At 47.4% G+C, this 11,574-nt stretch overlaps 1 pseudogene; it reads left to right on the top strand.

The window, feature by feature from the left end:
• The first annotated feature begins 1,420 nt into the window (after positions 1-1,420).
• LOC123045435 (disease resistance protein RGA5-like) overlaps positions 1,421-11,574 on the top strand; it is a 64,568-nt pseudogene continuing 54,414 nt past the window's right edge.

Genomic DNA, 11,574 nt, shown 5'->3' with positions numbered 1-11,574 from the left:
AGTTGGCTGGGGAGACAACCCGTGAGCGCTTCCCAAGTGTCCCGGTAGACCGCCTGGTCACAGGTGTGGCGTTGATATCAATGGGGGACACCACGGGGATGACCAACACATCATTACCCATTTCCGGCAAGCCGTGCCGAGGTGAGATGGAGAAGCGTCGTCGGGTCGTGTCTGGGAAGGTAAGCATACATCGACAATGATGTTGACGTGCCAGCTCCCGTCGTGGCGGTGCCGAGAAGGGCCGGCTCAAGGAACCCCAGCAGGAGGAGGGCGGTTTGTGCGGCCTTAACGGCGATGGCGTCGGTGTCCTCAGTGGCAGTGGCAGCGGTGGTGGTGGAGGGGTCTTCTTTTGCCTTCTCCTTCCTCCTCCGGTTGGCCCGCATCGTCGTTTCGGATGATCTATACTTCGGGGTGATCTCCTTCTTCAGCTTCTTCGGGGCCACGGCGGGGACGAGGCGGCGGCGGCGGGGTTGGGCGCGTCAGGCCGTCAGCCATGACTCTAGGAGGGAGGGTTTTTGGGATAGGAATGGTGGGAGTGGCGATGGTGTGCGAGCGACTGGCAGGCAGGGAAGGACAAGGGAAGGACTTTGCGGGCATCCACAACATGTCCGGACAGACCCAAACCCGGCCTAAAGTTGGGCCGAAAATGGATCGAAATGGACAAAAAAACGGACACCCACCCGTCTATGTTTTTTGTCCGCAGGAACACAAACAAATGCGGGCGGACAAAATGTATCGGTCTATTGGAGTTACCCTTAGAGATTGATTCGCTACATGCCGATTACTTTGCATCATCCAAACGGCAACAATGTGGCGATTCAACCCCTAAATAATGTGGGAATCAGAGACTTTGTGGCACCTTATGACATGTTGTGTCATTTTGCACAATATGATTATCGAGAACAAATATGATGGGGTACGCGAGAGCTATGATTTTGGCAAGCCAGGAGAACAAGTCCACATCCCAGAACATAAAGATGCAGATCAATTTATGATTTTTTCAGAGACATCAGAATCTTCGAGATCATTAGGTGAACACGTAGCTACCCACTAATCTTGTGGATCATACATGGACCCACAATGATAATAAAAGAGCTAATGTTTAAATAGTGCGTGTAAAATGAATTTTATGTTTGAACTACATATTTCCGCTACCAACAAAATGGTATTCATGTAATGTTCCTGCATTAGGCGCATCTACGGCAAACCGAACAGAACCTGACATTTTCGACATCTTGTCGACCCAAACAAACAAAAAATGAACCAAATCCGTGCAATGCATTCCAAAGAACACAAGCGGTGCATCTTCTAGTACAGTAGTGCTTTGTGATTGACGATGATGCTGGCCACCAAGCGTTGCATTTCTTTCCACGCCCACCCACCCACCCAAAGCACTCCCTTTCCTTCTTCTTTACCTTGTCCCACATCCAACGCATCGTCCACTGATGAACAAACACATGAGCCAAAAGCATTACGTACTATTCCGATGGATTCGTATCTATCTTGACTGCTGTTGTTGCTCTTCCTCTGCTCCTCCGTCTCCCCTTCCCCTCATTCTCATCTCCTCATCTCGTCCATTGTGTCGCGTCGCCTGGTATACATCCGCATGCATCCAAGCTCCAGTGAGTGCTCCGCCCCTGCCGGGAGACCTTGTTTACCGCGGAGGTATGTTTCCTGTCGATTTGTTTCCAGCTAAGGTAGCAATGCTTGGATCTAAAAACTGATCAATTCTCCTGCTTCAGAGTCTCATCCATTTGTGCTGGTTGAATCTTGAATCCAGGGTAGCAAGAATCATGAAGTTCCCTGTCAATCAGAGCAGGATGCATCGAATCCACTGATCGACCTGGTAACTTCGTCTCACCTTTCTTGCTGTTCTGCTCTACTCACATCCACACCTTCTTGTTAATCTGCACCTTCTTGTTAATCTGCTGCTTTGCTAGATTACAAATTCGTCTTCTTCCAACCCGGGAGCAGTGAGCCAGTGACGCATCTGGCCTCTGGTGTGCCGCTGCCGCCGCTTCCGCTTCCTTGTCACCTCCGACGAGGGCGCCCCCGCTGTGTTCTGCTCTGCCGTGAAGCACCAAAGGTGAGCTTGGTCCAAATCTAGCTAAAGTTTTGGCTTGGCAACTCGGTTCTAGAGCTTGGATTGCATTACAGCTCCCCACATTCATCGATTTGCAGGTTTCCAGCTGATCGGTCATGGAGGTCGTCACAGGTGCCATGGGCTGCCTACTCCCCATGCTAGGCCAGCTGCTCATGGATGAGTACAACTTGCACAAGCGCGTCAAAAAAGATGTCGAGTTCCTCTGGAAGGAGCTTGAGAGCATGCACGCTGCCCTCATCAAGGTTGGCGAGGTGCCGCGGGACCAGCTCGACAGGCAAGTCAAGCTTTTTTTCCGAAAAAGGGTTTCCCCCCGCTTTATATTCCAAAGCAACCAACACCGATACAGGAACGCTGGGGCGAACAGCACAACAAGCCCAAAAGAAACAGAAAAATAAATGAAGAGAAAAGAATGCCAACAACGACGGATCAACGAAAACAATGAGGACCCGCAACCGCCGCGCCCACCGGATAACCACCACGCTCCTAGCACTTCGGACCGCCGCATACCAAACAACACCCTCAAGAAGGATCGCGACGATGACGACGCTGTTGCCCGGACATGTCCTAGGGTTTCCCCCGGTACGCGAGGGGTGAGGTGGAAGGGGTAAGCCCGACGCCCTTGAGGAAGGCACGGCGGCGCCCACGAGCATCACCGCGTCGGTGCCGGCCCTGCCGACAAGGATTTCTCCCGACCACCAACCAACCACGACCCCAGACGATCCATCACGCGCCACCACACACACCGCCCACCAACTTGCGCCACCACGGTCGAGCAGTCTCCATCGCCGTCTCACCATGGCAAACGAAACGGGACTGACGGAAACAAGACGACACAATCGGGAACCAGGAGCGGCAACATCAACAGCCTCGCGGGAGGGGACATCCTCCACCGCCCCCGGCGGGATCCGGTCGGACGCAGCACAGGGGCAAACCGGGCCACCCCCGGCCCAGCCGAGCCCGAAACGGGCTCGCGAAGCCCCCGTCGCCGCGCTGCAGAACGCGAGCCAGCGTCGCTACCACCCCCCGCACGAGTCACGCCCCCGACCCGCCGGAGACGCCGCAAGCAGACCAGGCCAGGCCCGCCCAGACCCAGATCGAGCCCAAAAGGGCCCAGATCTGGGCCGGGAAGGCCCGCCGCTAGCCACCGCGTCGCCCCGCCGCCAAGCGGCCGCGCCACCGCCCGCACGCCACCCAGCACGACGCCGCCCAGGGAGCCGCGCCGCCACCGGATCCATTGTCGCCGAGGAGCACCCCCGACGGCCGCCGTCCGCCCGAGCCGAGGCGCCATGCGAGGGGGAAAGGCCGGGGCCGCCGCCGCCGGCACCACGCGAGAAAGGCCCGGTGGCCCAGGCCAACGGCGGCGGAAGGGGAGGAGGGGGAGGGGGGGGCTGGGAGGGGCGACGAGAGCCCCCGGTCGCCCCGCTCGGGGAGGCGACGCGGGGGGAGGAGAGCAGCTCATGTCCAGGCAAGTCAAGCTTTGGGCCGACGAGGTCAGAGAGCTCTCCTATAACATGGAGGATGTCGTCGACAAGTTCCTCGTAGGTGTCGAAGGTATTCAGCAGCCTCATGACAACACCAGCAGATTCAAGGAGCTCAAGAACAAGATGATCTACTTGTTCAAGAAGGGCAAGAATCACCATCGAATAGCTGGCGCCATCAAGGAAATTAAGGAGCAACTCCAGGAGGTGGCTGCTAGGCGTGGCAGGAACAAGCTCGATGGTATTGCTTTTAATCCCACAGAAGCAATTGCTATCGATCCTCGTCTTCGGGCTTTGTACACAGAAGCGATAGAGCTGGTGGGCATTTATGGGAAGAGGGATCAAGACCTCTTGAGTTTGCTCTCCATTGAGGGCGACGATGCATCTAACAAGAAACTGAAGAAGATCTCCATTGTTGGATTTGGAGGGTTGGGAAAGACCACTCTTGCTAGAGCAGTATACGAGAAGATTAAAGGTGATTTTGATTGTCAGGCATTTGTCCCCGTCGGTCAAAACCCTGATGTCAGGAAGGTTTTTAGGGATATCCTTATTGATCTCGGAAAATCCCACTCAGATGTTGTTATGTTGGATGAAAGGCAGCTTATCAACAAGCTTCATGAATTTCTTGAGAACAAGAGGTATGCATCACTTGCAGCAAAAATGATACTACTATGATATGTCCGCTTCCTATGCTAGTTGTCTAACTAATAATGTACAAATACATTGTAACCATCACATAGAAGGCCGGTTCAGAATAATTTTTCATTAAGGTCAGTAAACCGCAAAGTTATAGGTACTAAGTTTCAAGACTGTATGAGTATATATGTTTGATCCCCCCTCCTTTATCTGAAGAAAGTAAAATACTTCTCATTGCAGTAATTACAGTGGCTTAAATTTATTGCAATTGGTCTAAGAAATTCATCTCGGCGTTGTACATTTCATCAAAGTTATAAATAATGAGCATAATAACACTTGTACCAAATAATACACCAAAATGTAAAGGAAAGAACACACTTAGTTCTTTCTTTATCCCTACCCACCCCATTAAAACAAAGATCTAAACGGTGCATCATGCACCAAAGGCTACCCTTTTGCTCTTAATACACCAAGAAGTTAAATTTGCTCTTCGATATCACATTCTATTCCCCCTTTTCGCCTTGTTTACAAACCTACTATCAGCAGAATATACTCGAAAGGATAATGTCATGTAAAATTTGAGTCTCCGGGAAGTTCATCAACGGCCATACAGTATATTAGTGGGCAAATCAGTGCTCCGATCATTCCAATAAATCTACCTAACCATTGTAATAATTGAAATGTTGTACTCGCTCCGATCCAAAATAAGTGTCGTGGTTTTAGTTCACACAATATTTTGGATCAGACGGTGTAACAAATTAACTGTACTTCTATCTATGTCATTGATGCAGCAATTTGCTCTTTGTGTTTTACTCCCTTGAATCTTAAATTTGTATTCATTTTATTCATTATCTGATTGGCAGTTCATAATGCACAATTATTGAAATCAGATTGTCAAGATTGAGACGCCTGAATCTGATTAGTTTGTTTTTGAATATGTGCACTTATAGATGTATATATAGTTCCACCCATATATTCATATGGCACTCAGCTTTGTGATGTCTATAGACCTTACACTTATACTCTGAACTAATGTAGGTATCTCGTCATAATTGATGATATATGGGATGAAAAATTGTGGGAAGGCATCAACTTGGCTTTCTCTAACAGGAATAATCTAGGCAGTCGGCTAGTCACCAAGCCCGAATTGTTAGTGTCTCCAATTCATGTTGCTCGTCGGCTAATGATTCAGTTTATCAAATGAAACCTCTTTCTACTGATGATTCCAGAAGGCTCCTCCATAAGAGAATATTTCCTGACAAGAGTGGTTGTCCAAATGAATTTGAACAAGTGTCTAAAGATATATTGAAAAAATGTGGTGGGGTACCACTAGCCATCATTACTATTGCTAGTGCTTTGGCTAGTGGCCATCACGTGAAACCAAAGCATGAGTGGGATATTCTACTCCAGTCCCTTGGCTCTGGACTAACAGAAGATAACAATTTAGAGGAGATGCGGAGTATACTATCTTTCAGCCATTATAATCTACCCTCTCATCTGAAAACTTGTCTATTGTACCTATGTATATATCCAGAAGATAGTGAGATTTATAGAGATAGACTGATATGGAAGTGGGTGGCCGAAGGATTTGTCCACCATGGAAATCAAGGGACAAGCCTGTTTTTGCTCGGATTAAGTTACTTCAACCAGCTCATTAATAGAAGTATGATCCAGCCAATATATGATGATCTAGGCCAGGTACATGCTTGCCATGTACATGATATGGTTCTTGATCTTATCTGCAACTTGTCACATGAAGCAAAGTTTGTTAATGTATTGGATGGTACTAGGGATAGTATGTCTTTACATGGCAATGTTCGTCGTTTGTCCTTTCAAGATAGAAATAAAGATCATCAAGGCACACCTCTTAGAAGTATTACGGATATATCACGAGTGAGGTCCATTACTATCTTTACATCTGCTATTAATATCTTACCAGCCCTATCAAGGTTTGAAGTTTTGCGTGTACTTGATCTGCCTCACTATTATCCGGGGAAAAGTAGCACCCTGCAACTTAACCTCAAGGGTGTTGGACACTTTGTTCACTTGAGGTACCTTGGTCTAGCAGGTACTGGAATTAGGGAACTCTCGGCTGAGATAGGAAACCTGCAGTTTTTGGAGGTGTTGGATCTTAGAGGCAATTTTGAGCTACAGGAATTGCCTTCCACTATTCGGAAGTTGAGAAGATTAATCTACCTAAACGTTTTTCCTAGTATGGTGGTTGCAACTCCAGGTCTGTTGCAGAGTCTGACATCCATAGAAGTGTTGCGGGGGATCTTGGTCTCTCTAAACATTATTGCACAAGAGCTTGGCAACCTGGCAAGGCTGAGGGAGCTTCAGATTTACTTCAAGGATGGTAGTTTGGATTTGTATGAAGGTTTCGTGAAGTCTCTGGGGAACCTACATCACATTGAAAGTCTAAGTATTAATTGCAATTCTGAAGAAAATTCTCTTGAACTGATGGATCTCTTGGGCGAACGCTGGGTGCCTCCTATACATCTCTGTGATTTTGACTCACGCATGCCTAGCCAACTGTCTGCACTGCGCGCAGCCATGTCTTCCTCCTCCGCCTCCTTCCAGTCGACGCTCGGCGGTGGAGCCCCGGAGAAGCTCACCCGCACCAACTACGTCCTGTGGCGGACACAGATCACGCCGCAGTTGCGGGGCGCCAGCGTCTTCCACTATGTCCATGGCACGGCAACTGAGCCGGCCAAATTCCTCACCACCAAGGACGCCGCTGGCAAGGAGACCACTGGGCCGAATCCCCTTCATCCGCTTTGGGTGAGGGAGGATCAGCAGGTCCTTGGATATCTGCTTCAACACCTCTTCAAGGAGGTGCTCGTCACGGTGAACACGATCATCACGGCGCGCAAACTCTGGGTGGCGCTGGCGAGCATGTTCTCGTCGCAGTCACTCAGCAGCGTCAACAACATCCACATAGCGCTGATCAATGCGCATAAGGGCAATCAATCGGTGGCCACCTTCTTCGCCGCCATGAGGGGTCTCGCCGATGAACTCGTCGCGGCGGGAAAAACCATCCAGGACGACGAGCTCATCTCCTACATCATCCACAGGCTGGACCAAGAGTATCAGCCCCTCGTCTCCGTACTAGATGCCCGTGTAACCCCGGTAACCCTCGATGAACTTTTTGCCATGCTCAGTAACTTTGATCAACGCATGGCGCAGTATCATGGCTCCGGCGGTGGCTTCAAATCATCGGCCAACTCTGCATCCAGAGGCCACGGTGGTGGCTCTCGCTCGCGCTCATCTTCCCGTGACAAGGGGAAGTTTGGCTCCGGCGGTGGTGGCTACTCCAACAACTCACGCGGAGGCGGACGCTCTGGTAACTCCAAAGGGCGTCGTGGTGCACTACAAAAAAAATACACTTCCGTGATGATACGTGTTTGTCATAGTAGGTCGCTTTTTTTGTCATGCATGTACATCCATGACAAATTTATGACAGAATCAAGATAGTCATACCTGTGCTGTCGTAGAAGTGTTCCATGACATTACCAAAATTATCATCATGGAAGTGTCCACTTCCATGACGATAAATCGCGCGTCACAGAAGTGCTTTCATCAAGGGTGACTGACACGTGGCATCCACCGTAATGGAACGCCGTTAAGCTATCGGGTCGGGTTTTGGATCCGATAACCCGTTAACAGCCCCGACCAATGGGGATTTTCCACGTGTAAAATCATCATTGGCTGGAGGAAACACGTGTCGGCCCATCGTTGGGACAGATGTCAACCACTCATTGGACGGAAGGCGCCTATGATACGTCGACACGTGGCACGGCCCAGCAGAGGCCCATTCCTGTGAAAAGGCCGGCCCGTTTGACTTGGTCAAAAGCTGGCGGGCCGGCCCATGGAAAGCCTGTTAACGGCCTGGTCGAATATAGCCCATTTACAGCCCGCTAACCCAAGGCCCGTTACGCCCTATCCGAATTAGGCCCAGTAGCGTCATCTGGGCCATCCAATATGATTCCAGCCCGTTTTCACTTCTGGCCCATGTATAGCCCATGACGTCTTTCGGCCCATATGAGGCCCTATGTAACTCTTGGCCTATTAACGACCCGTGGTGAAACTGGCCCGTAATGAAAAGTGTATCACTTTACACCCATTAACGGCCCGTGGTGAAACTGGCCCGTAATAAACAGTGTATAACTTTATACCCATTAACGGCCCGTTATTCCGTTGGGCCGTTTCCAGCCCATGTTATCTTTCGGCCTTCTCAGAGCCCATTTATTCTTGGGCTCATTTCCAGCATTCATTTACTTACGACCTGTTACTGTCATTTTCTGCTTGTGGGTCAAATTCAGCCCGTGGTTACAGTCGGCCTGTTTGTGGTCCGTTAATTCATTGGGCCGTTTTCATAGCGTCATCAAATACGGCCTATTAACGATGGCCCGTTATGGTCGGCCCATGAACGGACAATTCCAACTCTAGCCCGTTTACGGCCATAATGCGGCCTGTTATTGGCCCATGTTTGGCCAATCGATCATACGGCCCGTATAAGGCCCATTGATGATACGGTCCATAGAAGGCCCATTGTTTCTACGGCCCGTAGAAGGCCCATTGTTTCTATGGCCCGTAGAAGGCCCACTGTTTCTACGGCTCGTAGGAGGCCCAGTGTCACTACAATATATATTAGCCCATGGTTATTGTGGCCTAGTTTTAAAAAATAGATTATTGCAGCCACTAGCAAACCGCGGAAAAAGAACTGCACTGACTACAATCAAACAAATAAACAACACAACAAGGAAATAAATAAGCAAGCAACTTATGCTAAGCTATCACGGCTATTACACATATTACATCCACTGGGCATCAAAGTTCGCCACCAGTGCAAATATAGGGAACACAGCAGCATATAAACGCCGCAGCAAAATAAGTCCAGAACTAAAACCACTTCAGAAGAGCTCAAGAAACAATATCCTGGGTACCCATAATGCTGGCAAGATGCTTAGCAAGCTTATTAACTTTCTCTTGTTTGGCACTTAAGTCCTCCAGCGCTTGCTGTTGCACCAGAAAGTATGCATCTAAATTCTGCAGGGACTTCCTTAGTCCTTCAGCTTCCTGTCGCATAACATCTGATCGATGTCTTTCAACTTGAAGTTGATACTCAAGAAGCCGAACTGATTCAGGTAATGAGTTCGAAGAGCTGGTGCCAGCTGTGGTAGCTAGTAACTCGAACACTACATCAAGACAGGACTTTGGGGTTGTCTCAGTGTCTTCAATATAGTTTTTATCAGCTTTCTTGGAGACCAACAGGGATGTCTCACTATCTTGAACCTTATCTGCATTACTTCCTTTACCATTGCATAACACGGTACTCTTCTCCAATATTTTATCCGCGTTCTAAAAGAGAAACAAACAAACACATCTCAGGTTTACAATGTAGTATATGAAACTCATTTTGGTAAACCAGTTCAGTAGTAAGGTCGACGGGATAACAACATGAAACAAACATATATCTATGTAGTATGGTCACTGTATGGTCTATATCATTCTAGTTTATGTTGCCAAATCAAGATAGATACAGTCCGAATCTTATCTATTTAAGACAAAGCAGCATAGACAGAATATAAGTGTGGGAGACTACACATCAATAACAACACTTGTAATGTGCATGGCATGAGAACATAACTGTTTATTCAATTGAAACTGAAATCAACATAGAGCAAGTTACAACAGCAAACAGCCAAACACGTTGAAGAAACAGGTTTAAAACATACCTGTTGCGCCATTGGAGTTTCAATTGCATCCTTCAAATTTGAAATTAGTTGGTATCAGTAAATACAGTGATGCAAGAGCAAAGTAGTATGAACCATAGCTATGGAACCTGACCTGAGAACAATTCTTCTTCTGCTTTAAGCGTTGACTTCGGGTTCGGAGTGGTGGTCCTCGTGATTTGGGCACTGTAGTTGCCTTACTAACTGCTCGTGTTTGGTTGCTCTGTGGTGGAGACGGTGCTGTGTCAACGGGAACTGGGTGTCTATCTGCTGGGGTTGGGGTTAGAAGGGGTGTAGCTGGTTCTCTGTCCAACTGGGTAGGGGTACAATCTGCATGAGTGTGGGTTATGTGTGGTGGGGCTGGTTCTTGGGCAAGTACAACCGTGGTTCTATCTGCATCGACAGGTAGCACGATCTTTTCTGAAGACCATTTTTTACTCCCACAGATACTGCCATCACTCCCTCCAATTGAAATGGCTGATAAAAAAGAAAAGTAATTGAATGTACAGACATTGTAAGATAGACAGGTGCAATGGATAGTAGGGAAGAAAACAGGGCATGAAATAATTCACATTTATGTTGTCTAAGCAAATAGAATAGCAGGACATAATTTCACATATAAGATGACTAATTAAACAGGATAGCATGACACAATTTCACATGTATGATGGCTAACTAAACATGATAGAATGGCATACTTCAAAATATGATGACTATGTAAACATGATGACATGATATAAGTATACGATGTGTCTATTAAAGTGGTTGGCATGCCATAAATCACAAACATGATGTTGATGGAAACATGATGGCATGATATAATTCACGGATAGAATGACATAATTTAAATATGATGACTATGTAAACAGGATGAGATGATATAACTATATTATGTCTTTAGAAAATGGGTTGGCATGCCATAATTTAGATACATGTTGTCTATGTAAACATCATGGCATGACATAATTCAAATATATGATTTATATACTAAGGAAGTGAGCAGAGGGCAATCGCATATATGATGTATCAACTAAGAAGATGGCATTCAATATTGTGTATATGATGTAAAAACTAAGCATTGCAACACAACATATGCATTATATGAGTAATATAACCCTGCCAAGTTTGAGCATACACCTCAGGGGGATAATAGGACTGGTCATCTACCTCTGAATCCTCCTCTGAAGAGCTATCTGTAACCAGCAAGATATCTGCTTCGGCAGGTAGCATTGTCTGCTCTGAAGACCTTGTTTTCACTCCAGATTTCTCCATCACCAATTCAAATGGCTGATGCACAGGAAGAGCAGTTGAATATACAAACATTGTCGACAAAAGCAATGAGAAATACAAAAAAAGGATGGCATGATATAATTCACATATATGACGCTTGCCTAAACAGCATGACATTGCATAATTCACATACATAATGCCTTGCGACAAGATAACATTGCATAATTCACATATATAATGTCTTGCAACAAGATGGCATTGCATAATTCACATATATGGTAATTAGACACTAAACAGTTGGCATTCACACAAAGCATGTCTAAACTAAGCAAATGACATAGCAATGCAAGATACCATACGCACGATATGAGCAACATAACCCTGCCATGTT

The sequence above is a fragment of the Triticum aestivum genome, chromosome 1A (genome assembly GCF_018294505.1).
Source record: "Triticum aestivum cultivar Chinese Spring chromosome 1A, IWGSC CS RefSeq v2.1, whole genome shotgun sequence".
NCBI lineage: Eukaryota > Viridiplantae > Streptophyta > Magnoliopsida > Poales > Poaceae > Triticum > Triticum aestivum.
This window is presented reverse-complemented; position numbering and strand designations above follow the sequence as displayed.